Raw genomic sequence first — 12542 nt, forward strand, 5'->3', positions numbered from 1 at the left:
AGGACCCTCCTGCAAAATAGTCTCAAATAAAGAACATTACCCCATTATTATGAGGTGGAGTGGTGGTGCAGTGAATATCACACTGCACTTTAAATCAAGTGACCTGACTTCAATACCCATCCATGGCTAGCTAGCGCCAGTGGCGAGTGATATCTAAATCGATTCTGGGGCTCCCTTCACAACCCTTACTGAGCAGCATGGCGAAGTGCGGTCAACCAACTCCCATGCCCAATGCAATGTGGGGATGCCTTTATCTGGTCATTGATATTTATTAATAATAACTTCACTTGGTCTGCTTCTCACTCTGATGAACCACCAGGGAAATAATAATCGCGTCATCACCTAAATCGCCGTGCAATGAACGGCGTCATCACCAGTGCGGGGTGAACTCGCCGTGCAATGAACCCACTGCACATGGAAAGGGAGGGGGGGTTGGTGTGGCCCTGAACGTCGGCGTTAAAGTTCAAGTCCCCAGGCTCGTCGGTCGGCTGAGGGACCCCTCGTCAACCCTTTCCCACCGAGAGCTCTGGCGGCATGTTGGGTGAACATCGGAGCCGCGGCCCGTCATACCTACCCACGATACTGGCTGGGTATGTGAATGGGTTGTTGGTTGGTTGATGAGTATGTAAGTTTGTTGGTGGCTGGGTATGTGAGTGAGCTGTTTGGTGGGTATGTAAGTGGGTTGCTGGCTGGGTATGTGAGTGGGTTGGTTGATGGTTATGTGAGTTGGTGGCTGGGTATGTAAGTGAGCTGGTTGGTGGCTATGTGAGCAAATATAGAAATGTAAATAACTTAATGAGCATGTAACAAAGAATAGAATGCAACTCCTTCTTCCACATCCCATTTTTTTAATGAAATGACCAAACTTCCGTTTGGTCTCTCCACGCAAAAAGTTAATCTATTTTATTCGTTCAATAGCCTGTGGGCTTTCCAGACGAATAATTATCCAGCAGGATTATAATAACCAAACAAACTCTGGACCAGTTTCAACCTTAGGGGTCTCATCAGCAGGTAGACTTATGAAACAAAAAATGTTGGGCCGCTGAACTTTATTGGCGAGAACACTCCAACTAAACCAAGGGGTCTGAGTGAAGGCAAAAAAAGCAAAAAATTATAAAACGTATGAACTAAAGGGGAACATTGGACCTAGTGGATTCAATAGCGTATTCAATAATTCACAATGTAACACAATTTTTGTTCCTGGGTAGTCAGTGTTATTTCGTAATTGCTTATGCCTAAAAAGTATAGAAAATGGATATTCTTCCCCACAAACTTTGATTTTGTGACCAGGACAGTGATATTTTGAAATTTACCTATTTTCAATTAGAAAACGGGCGAATGTGTGTCTTTACGTTCACATAAAGTCAGAAAACAACATATTAATCAAAATTAACATGTATTTATACTAAAGTAATACAAAAATGACTACAAAAGATTTAGAAGTGAGTAGTTTTTCTAGATTTACGATTATACTGTATATCACTTTCACGAATCAGCCCCCAAATGTAGTCTCCCATCATGTTCTCGTTATACTGTCCTTGATAGCGGCGTTCAAAGTCCAGTATATCCTGGTGGAAGTGCTCGCCTTGCTTCTCCGAGTACGCTCCCATGTTCTCCTTGAATTTATCAAGATGAGCATCAAGGACATGGACTTTCAGGGACATCCTACAGCCCATTGTGCCGTAGTTCTTCACCAGAGTCTCAACCAGCTCCACGTAGTTTTCGACCTTGTTATTGCCCAGGAAGCCACGAACCACTGCGACAAAGCTGTCCCAAGCCACTTTCTCCTTACTAGTGAGCTTCTTGGGGAATTCATTGCACTCCAGGATCTTCTTTATCTGTGGTCCGACGAACACACCGGCTTTGACCTTTGCCTCAGACAGCTTAGGGAAGAAGTCTTGAAGGTACTTGAAGGCTGCCGACTCCTTATCTACAGCTCTGACAAATTGTTTCATAAGGCACAATTTGATGTGCAGTGGTGGCATCAGCACCTTCTGGGGGTCCACCAGTGGCTCCCACTTGACGTTGTTCCTCCCCACAGAGAACTCGGTCCGCTGTGGCCAGTCCCGCCTGTGGTAGTGCGCCTTGGTGTCCCTGCTGCCCCAAAGGCAAAGATAGCAGGGAAACTTGGTAAAACCGCCTTGGAGACCCATCAGGAATGCCACCATTTTAATGATGACCTCCCAGCTGTACTCATCATGCTTCAAGGCGTACAGCAAGGTCTTGATGCTGTTGTAATCATCTTTGAGGGGCACCGAGTGAGCCAGGGGAAGAGACGGGTACTTGTTACCATTATGAAGCAGCACTGCTTTGAGGCTCCTGGATGAGCTGTCAATGAAGAGGCGCCACTCATTCTGGTTACAGGCGATTCCGATTTCCTCGAACAGACTGGTCACATTGTGGCAGAAGCAGAGCCCATCTTGACGGGTGAAGAAGCTGCAAAAAGGTTGGTGGCGCTTCCTCTCATCTGCGACTTGTACATTTTCATCCAACAAGTTCCACTGCTTGAGCCTAGACGTCAAAAGCTCGGCATTGGACTTGGTGAGACCAAGATCTCTGATCAAGTCGTTGAGGTCTTTTTGGTTGGGGTAGTATGGGTTTCTCTCTTCAGCTCCAGCTCTTAAATTGTCATCTGGATCTACAACGTCTTCCTCGCTCTCTGACTTGCTGCTCTCTTCTAAAGACGGCTGCTCTCTCTCCGGTGGAGTGGGTACGGGGAGCTCATGGCAGTGTGGCACCGGGGCGATGGATGAAGGAAGGTCCGGATACGTGATAGCAGGTGCATTCTTGCTAGTCCGACGTTTGGAAGGGTCCACCATGCAGAAGTAGCTGTTGCTTGAGTGGTCAGTGGGTTCCCGCCAAATTCTTGGGATAGCGAACTTCATGGCTCTCTTTTCCCCTCTGTACCATCTGACAAAAATACCCATGACTAATGTGTAAGAAATTCTCGCGACATTTTTCATACGTGATATATGTTTTGAATAACATTGGAAATTGTAAAACATTTTAAATAAAAAAATATACAATTTATTTTTTTTATAACATAAAATTCGGAGCAACAATTGTCCATATTACCTTCCAGAGTTTGTTTGCATTGCTCGCAGGTGAAATGAGGTGCCCAGCTTTGTCTTGATCCCTGATAGGCATGCCGAAATATGCCTTGTAGGCCTCACATATCTTAGCAGATGCTTCCACAGAGTACTTTTTCGCTCATGTCTTGATAAATTGGCTGCAGACAAAGCAAAATATGTCTGCCGGATTCTTGAAGCTCCTTCAGAAAAATGCAGATTTGTATCCACTTAGGCAGCTGGAACTAAGCTGAACTGGTGGGCTTAAGGCTCCTGTATTTATACTACTATTTATATTACTGCAAAGTTCGAGAATGGTCTAGAAGTTATTCCAAGTTTACTCTGCACTGAATCTATCTGGAATGTACTGGAAAATAGGTAAATTTCAAAATATCAATGTCCTAGTCAGAAAAGCAAAGTTTATGGGGAATAATAGCGATTTTCTGTACTTTCGAGGCATAAGCAATTAGGAAATAACACTTACTACCCAGGAACTAAAAATAAATGGTTACACATTATAATGTACAGCTCTCTGTCAATCCACTGTTGGAAGGCTTTCTCACGTTGTATTAGTCATGTTTTTATTTTACCGTGCTGCACCATGCTGGTAACTGTGAGCTGGTGAAGGTGTGGGTGACCAGGACCGGATCAGATATCACTTCCCATAGATGTTAGCTCTGACCAGGGCTCAAACTCAGGCTGCCGGGTTGAAGCACAGGGCAATAATCACAGTTACCACTGCGCCTAGATAATGTTTGTTTTGTGTTCAGTTTACATTTGCATTGCAAATAGGACCTAAAGCGCACACAACCCGATTGCCAGAATATTGCATCTGGGAGAGGCTTGCAATGGCTTGTCTGATCTTGGTGTACAGTGCATTAATTACAGGTGTGTTACAGGGAACGGCTACCAAGGGGCTAATGGCTAATTCTGGTGCTCGCCTTTTCAAATATATTGGCGTATATACCACCGGCGTGAGCCACAAAGCAAAGTGTGAGTCAATATCTGGAGCTCGCAAACGAGAGCACAGTGACACCTCCTAGCAGTGAGCAGCACGAGCAGGGAAACTGTCCAAGCGTCCTCCATTGCCCTCTGTGGTGGGTGGGAGGTGGGAAGTCCATTTACCTCCCTGGTCTCCTCGGTCCAGACAGCCTCGACATTGCCCCCACCTCCGTGAAAAGGAGAATGAGTTTTTTTTTCCGTTGGGGTCAATCTCTTTGTATGTCTGTCGCCGTGTGTCTCGCTCTGTCTCTCTGCCTCTCCATTTGCCTTTCTGTTTCCCTCCATGTCTCTTTGTATCACTGCTTGCACCTCTTTTTGTGTATATTTTTGTCTCACTGTGTGCCCCTTCATTTATTTACTTCCCAATGGCTCCGATTCTTGACATTTCTCTACGTCCCTTGCCGTGTCTGTCTGTCTGTCTCTTTTTGTGCCTATCTCTGTGTCATTTCTGTTTATATCTTCATATATTTCTGTCTTTCTTTCTCCCGACATGTCGTTGTCTCTCGTCCTCCATGTCTCTGCCTGTCTTCTGGTGTCCCCGGGTGTATCTTCATGTTTTATTTGTTTTTATATCTCCATCTTTCTAGCTGTCTCTTAATGTCTCTTTCTCGATTTTCTGGGTCTGCCTCTTCCCAGCAAAATTATCCTAATCGTACGCGGTGTACATATATTTTTAGAGGTATAATTTATTTCCACCTTATTGGTTTAAAAATGCACATTGGAAACATAACCGGGCGGTGGTAGCTGCATGCCTGTGTAGTGGAGTAGGAAGGTGTGCTGGGGAAACTGCGCGAGTGTATTGATCACACGGACAGTGTGGGGGTTATCTGGGGTCAGCCTGAGGAGACGGCAGAAACAGTGGGGTCGTGTGAGGACAGCCAGGTGAAGAGGCTGGGGTGGATGAGGTAACGGTCGGGCCAATTAAGCCAGAAGGGCTGTGATTGGTTGGTGCTCTTGCTGGGGCCGAGGAGGCGTCGAGGTGTCTGGAAAAAGGGAGGTGGTTGAAGACGCGAGGCGTGCGGAGGCACGCGGACCAATTAATTAGCGATGAGAATGGGGATAAATTGGGGGGAGACAGAGAGAAAGAGATTCGAGTTGGGAGCTGTGCGGTGAACACGTGGAGTTAGGAAACAGAGTTTAGAAGAGAGTTGGAGCAGGGTGATAGCGAAGCCGAAGCAAGACGAAGCAGTTAGCAGTGGAGTGAGCATAGTGATAGCGAAGCTGAAGCAAGACGAAGCAGTTAGCAGTGGAGTAAGCATAGTGATAGCGAAGATGGAGCAGTTAGCAGTGGAGAGAGCGTAGTAATATAGGAGCTGGAGACGACGTGTACGGAGAAGTGAGATTGGGTTTCGCTGTGTGCGACGACGCTGTATAGCGGAGGAGCTGAGGAGGATAGCCAGCAGTGGAGAGAGCGTAGTAATAGAGGAGTTGAAGACGTGTGTGTGTGTGCGGAGCAGAGCGACGTGATACTGGGAACCAAGGTGGTGAGCGAGACGGGCGAAGCACGGCGAGTGAGCCGCGGTGTCCAGGATACGGTGGAGTGTGGAGAACGTGTTAAACGATGGAAATAAAGCAGTGGTTGAAGAAAGACAAAAGTTGTTCGTGTAAAGTTCAACCACTACACCTGTAATCCAGCACTGTGAAGGTGAGGGTTGACAAATCGGACAAATGACAAAGGTAGCAAGACTCCCTCTCCGTGGGCATCGAGGCGCAACATTCTGGCTTTCCAGCAGAATGCAGATATAGTGTTGCCCCCTCGCATGCGTGGGGTTTCTCCGGGGCCACCGGTTTCCCTTCCACGTGCATAATAAACACTCACTCATTGGCTGAAAAGAACTTAACATATAGATGACTGGAAAAATTGTGCCGGTTCACTGCCTGGCAGCCTTCCAGCTTGTCTGTGGTTCCTCAGCGATTGTGGAGATGTAATCTGCATGACTGATGCTGCACAAAATTAATCCTACATTTTTTTCCAGTGAATCACTGGGCGAAACAATGGGTTTCCTTCATTAAATGAGAAATTACTTATTCAAATATAAAATTTTCCGAGTTGGATTCCAGACTATGGCTAGCATAAGGGAAAAATCAAAACTGCATTTGAATTGGGCTTGAGCTCCCCCTTCAGCAATCCGCACTGACCAGTACGGTGAAGTATGGTCAAAACATCCCCATGATTAACATGGTGTGTGGGAGCCTGCTTCCAGCAGTGGATTCATAAAGGGATGTAGAACCTACTTTTTATTATACGGCACGATACTTTTAAGCATGGCTTTGATATAATTATTATGTTCAGAGTTCTGATTGTAATTTTTCACCTGTAGCTTCAATCTCAATCACTTTTTCCAAAATATGTTTTTTATTATAAATATATACATATAAAAAATAAATCGATTGCGTTTTTATCTTGGTAGTCAGTTGGAACTACATTGTCGACAACATAGGGGAGTTAAAAAGACCTGGTGCCGTACTCTGGTGCTATGTCTTATGCTCCCTGCCTTTATTAACCTGCACTGACCTGCGTGGTGAAATATGGCTAAACGATCCCCAGAAATCGTACATTGAGGTTTTCATCCAGTAGTGGATTAACAAAGAGCTGTATTACGTACGTGTAAATATGCGTTTTTATTGGAATTACGTATGCATTTCTGTCCATATCACATTTTCAAACAACTTTTTTTAAATCATATAAACAACACTGTATTTCAATCAAATATTTTATTGTGAAGCACAGCAAATGTCTCGGAATTTACTCTCCATACGGTTAAATAAAGGATCCCGTATCAGCTCAAACCTCCCATAAGTCATTGCGTCTTCTGCGTGGTCACTGCCACTCTGAATCCCTCCCCTCTCCCCACCGCCTCCTCTGAGAATAGACGCTGCTCTGTTGGATCACGTAAATATACTTTGTGTCGCCTGGTGATGCTAGTTGTAATGCCTGGCGAAACGTCGTACCCGAATTGTCAATGTTGTGTGGGTTTACTCTCCAACACACAACCGGTGTGCTGTACTAGTAATGGATTGGCATGTTCTTTACGTGACAAACCTTACTAATTGGCTGTGTCGGGTGGTGACAGGTTTAACGACACATTTATATTTACGCGATCTAACCCCAAAAAAAACCTCTTATGGAGATGCTGCTCTCTGTGAAGCAGCGTCGGGGCCCTCATGTACCCTCTCCCCCCCCTAGCAAACATGTTTAGTGACCCTTTGCTACAGTTTTTACCTTCATTTTTCCTTAATTTCCCATTCGTTGTCTTCTCTCTCAGCTTTCCCATTACTTATTCATTTTCCATACATTATGTCCTTAACCGCCACAACTGCCACAGGGCGGAGAGGATTTTATCCAGCTGGGAATTGCCAACATGTTGGACATGTCCATGTAGTCTCTTCTCACGTCCATAACATGTTCACAAACATCGAACGGAACAGAATAATGGATGATTTAGCTGGTTTTAGAAAACGTTTTTCTTCCAATTGACCCAAAAATGTATAAATTACATTTAGCTAGGCAGTGGTGGCTATGCACTCCAGTAACCCAGCATTGTGGAGGCGGGGATTGGCGGATCAAACAAAAGTTGTGCAACTCCCTTTCCATGGTTATTGAGGTGCCACACTCCGGTTTGCCAGAAGGCGGTGCAGAAAAATGTGGACAAAATCTCCATCTATTCCATCTGCATGGGAGAGAGTATTTCCTTGTTGGAGGCAAGGTTTTTTTTCAGGTTGGCTCCTTCACGTAAATAGTAGTTGTTTGGCTGAAAACATCTTAATATATAGAGGACCACCGAGTTTGGGCAATTGTTGGGAGTGCCAGTTCACCGTGTGGCTGCATTTTCTGCTTGTCTGTAGTTCTCCCACCTCCAAGTCGTTCTCTTTCTTGGAGAGTGAGCCAATACAGGAACTCCTCTACTTACGAGTTAGGTTCCAAAGGTCTGTTCGTAAGTCGATTTGTTCGTAAGTCCAACTTTACTCCTGTCGATCCCAAACTTGTTGTGCAGTGTGTACACTAAACACGGTGAATGGCTTTAAAAGTCGAAAATCTCCTTTAGATGTCAATGCCACTGGTTTTTCACATTCGGCAGATGTAAATACCACCACTGCCATCTATTGCGCAACGGTTGAACATACGACTCTCGGTCCAAACAGGCAACTGGACATACGGAAAAGTTTGTTCGTATCTCTGAAAGTTCGTAAGTCGAGTGTTCGTAAGTAGAGGTGTCCCTGTACTGTGCAACGCATTACAAGTTGATTTATGATTATCCAAACAAAAAAAGCCCTTAAAATACCATCATGCTTGGCTTTTGTAGATGAAGAACATGCTTTTGATTCAGTGAAAACCGATGCAGTTATCCAAGTATTATATCTCCAATTAGACTACATTATTGAGCCAGGACCTCTGAAATGTCAATTAAAGTTTCCACCCTGTTCATGCTCTGGATTATCACCAACGCTGAACGTCTTCCATGTCATGAGCTGTGTTGCCAGATTACTCTGATTCAGCCCAACCTAGCTCAGCTGTAAAGCTATAAGAAGGGCCGCAGACAAATAAAAATGCATTGAGACACTGGGAGAGCTGACAGAAGCCCTGTGATGTCTTAGTTTATTAAAGCTGTCCCCCATGCCAAGTATGACTTGTAACTGCAGCGTAGAGGTGCAATGAATATCGACTCCTAAGCTCACGATATATGCATCACATCACAGGAAACAGAATCGACAGTTTGTTTAAAATTTTGTGTGCAATGGGTTCAGATGACCACTGGCGGTCACTTCGTGGCCGTGGCCATAACAGGAAAATGAAAATAACGAAAATAAACATTTTCTTCAACAGAATCACCACCCTAGATCATGAAAATGCAAGCTTTTGAGGAGGTGCGTCATCAACACAATGTCCGATCATCGATGCATCGTCACTCCTCCATTGATATCTTATGGGAGCTTTTTGCCAGTATCCATAATTGATGACATAAGAAAAGGGTTTACCCTTTCTGACAATAAGACACGTCAAACACTAAATCGACACCTTTTGCAATGCATCAAGTCTGCAAAACATGCAAACAAACATGCTCTGCTAATATATGGATTGTCCTGGTGTAGGCCAATCACTTTCAAGGACATTGAATATAGTTACCAGAGCATGTTTGTAAGTTTTTCTACAAGTATTGTGTGTGGTTAATGCAGACTTGATGCCTTGCAAAAGGTGTCTATTTGGTGTTTGAACATCTTAACACCTGTTTTATTGCCAAAAATGGGTAAAACCTATTTATTATTAATCATAACCTCCATTGATTTTCCCATTCAGTCTCCATTATCCTTTACACGGTAGCTAGTGATGAAAACATGGTGTTTCTCGATTAAAATAAGCTATCTTAAGCTTCCTTTCGATGTTGTCCAATCGTTTCTAGACACAAGTGTCGGCGCATATCAAGTAACGCTTCAACGTGTTAACGTTCAGGTCAGAGTTGATATTTTAAATGCCGTGTTGCGGATGGGTACCTCAACTTGAGTAATCGTTACGCAAGAGAGGGCACGAGGATAATTGACGCTCTTAGAATTCAAGAGACCTCTCTTGTGTTTAAGTGAAAGCTCGACTTCCCCACTCTGCCAGATGCATTGTTTCCCAGCTTCCAGATCTCTCTTTCTGCTGCAGTTCTTCAGGATTTAAAAAAATAAAATAACATCATTTGGACATTCAAGTTCACGCACAAAGGGGGGGGGGGCAACGACTGTAGTGATATTCAAATATGATCAAACAATGTGTATCTACTTCACAAATGCAGACTAACCATCAACCTAGCAAGCTTTGCAATCAGATACCATGTTGTCAGTCATAATAATTGGCACCTTCAGTTGTAAATCACAATGAATACCGTCACTACCTAAGGTCAAAATGAATGAATGCTTCGGTGGACCCGAGGTAATTGTGTTTTTTGTGCTCTCTGCAAGGGGCCACTCGATCGCTTCAAGGTCGCCAAGCCTTGTGATATTTTTGAGCAGAGGATGAGGACATTCAATGCACAGTTCAATTGGTTCTCACAGGTACGCGTTTAAATGGTTATTGAGATGGCTTCTTCGACGAGCAGGCTCAGTGGTTGTGTGGATCGCGTTGAAAGATTTTTACAACCGTGTAGTTGCGTATAAATAAAAAAATAATTGACAGAGATTTGAGTCTGTGTGGTCTGCTTCGAGTAGTCGTTGATGGCAACGTGAGCGTAGTATTACATGTTTTAATTTTATAAGGTAGTGTTCGCTCTTCATGAGAATGGTGGCAACGTATTTTCGGCCTTTGTTTCCGCAGGACTCTCAACGCAGTCCTCAGCGTTTTATTTTTGCCTGTGTTGCTCAGGAGTTGTGGTCGAGAAGTTGATTTGATAGCAAACGAGGTGTTGATTTTTTTCACCGATGGAATGCTTGGAACTCAATATCATCCAGATGAGATCAGCTCCATGAACAGGTTTGTATCCCGCACGTCACAGCCTGCCACACAGTCACACAGGCACACAGCAGCTCGATGACTCATAGCTACACACACCCAAATACCATATGACCAATATAGTACTGGGCAAAGACAGCTCCAGATGTATCATTGAACACTATTTCTATGCTGATAACACCCATATGTAAATCTCCATTGACTCCATGTACCCATGTTCACTGTCCACTCTCATATCCTGCATAGTTCTATCTGGTCAGACCCCTTTTGGAGGAGCCAGGTATTTGAAACTTCCAACTCGGAGAGCCTCAAATAATAACAGGCAATTGCTATGGCTGGCCATGTGGAATTTCTGAAAGATTGTTGGGGAAGAGAGGCTGTCATTCCCCTTTTGAGAGCTCAAATAATACTGCTTGCATATTTGTGGAATAGAGCTGGACTGGTTCTGGCTCCAGTCACCATTAGGTCTGAACAATGCTCGAAATGGGGCAGGCCAACATCAAATACTCGGGGAGTGGCTTTTGTTACGAACAAAATAATGGTGGGAACCTGGGAGCATGGCAGTCGGGGGGTGTGGGAGGCTGCGAGTCCCAGGCCATTGTGGCCTCGCTTTCTCATCAACAGGAGGCAGGACATGAGAGTATGGATGGTCACGGTGTTCATCTTCAGTGGTGGTGGGGGGGGGGCACCAAAGATGAATATTTATGGAAGAGCGCAGGTAAGGCTAATTCATTATATGCCTTCCATGACTGGTCCCAAGTGTTGGCTAAGGTGGTCACTCAGTTGCACCTTATTAGGTCATTTTAATGCTCAAGTGGGTCACGAGGCTAGCCTCTCGGTGGAGCAACACGTGGAGTGAAAGGCAAGGCAGATGTCACGCAGTGTTACGCAGCCGATAAAACAGATAATCTCGCATGACTAATTCGGAGCGGGGCCAAACCAGAGTTGACCATTAGCACATTGCCCACCACCCCCTCCATATCCACCCCATAACTCACGGAGGGTTGAGGGGGTAGAGTAGTTGATGACGAGTACCCAGGGAGGCTGGGTACTCTGTTAAGACCCCACCTCTTTGGGGCAAGTTCCACGTTCAGCAGAGTGGACAGCAATTACCATGTTTTACTGTCAGTATACATAACATCGTTGACCAGCAGGAAACGAGGCCATTACCACATCCAGGCATCAATCAACTTCCCAATGTATCCATAACAGATGGACATTTCAGTGGTACAGCCATTAAAGACTTTCATAAACAATGCCGCCAAAAATTGTTAAATCATGTACGAGCCAGAGGATATATTATTTTGGACCCTATGGTGCACAAGATTTACAACCACAGCTCTACCTGGGCCTGTCCATCATCAGGAAGGTCCTTGACGATCACGAGCAGTGGGTCAAACATACGGGATGAAAACCCCAAAGCCCCGGCCCTTTGTGGTATCATAGGCCTTGACCAAGTCAACAAAGCAGAGATGTGAGTCCAGTTGAAATTCTCTACATCTCCAATATCGCACATGGATAGAAAATTTGGCATCTGGCCTCCTACCACCAAGCCCTTCGACGATACATGTGTGTCCTCAAAGTTCACCTAGCTTCGCACAAACGCCGTGGCGATTGCCACTTCGTGGAAAAGGGCAATTGTTGCGTATATACAGAGTATGTGTGCGCGTGCACGTGTATTGTTACGTGTGCGCACGTGTATGTTAAAATGGGGAGTCGATTCCTGGCCGTGGCTTCTCAGTGGCAAGTGAGAGCTGAACCGGTTCCCAGCCTCCCCCTTTTGGTCGACTCAAGCGCCTGATGCCTTTGTGCAAACAAGCACTTGCCCAAAATCCACGATGGCTCGATCGAGGTGGAGCGGTCATTGTGGCAGTATCATCTGTGCATCTCTGCACGTGAACACGTGCGCACGTGAACACGTGTGCACGCGCGCGTACCTGTCCGTCTTACCTGCTCTCACGCGTGACCCTGGGAGGAGGCTGGTGCTGCGAGGGCCGGGGTCGGCGGAAGAGCCGGGCCCCGCACAAGAGGGCCCAGGTTCAGCA

This window comes from Petromyzon marinus, chromosome 22 (assembly GCF_048934315.1).
Source record: "Petromyzon marinus isolate PM22_M1 ecotype Great Lakes invasive population chromosome 22, UKy_Petmar_22M1.pri1.0, whole genome shotgun sequence".
NCBI classification, from domain to species: Eukaryota; Metazoa; Chordata; class Hyperoartia; order Petromyzontiformes; family Petromyzontidae; genus Petromyzon; species Petromyzon marinus.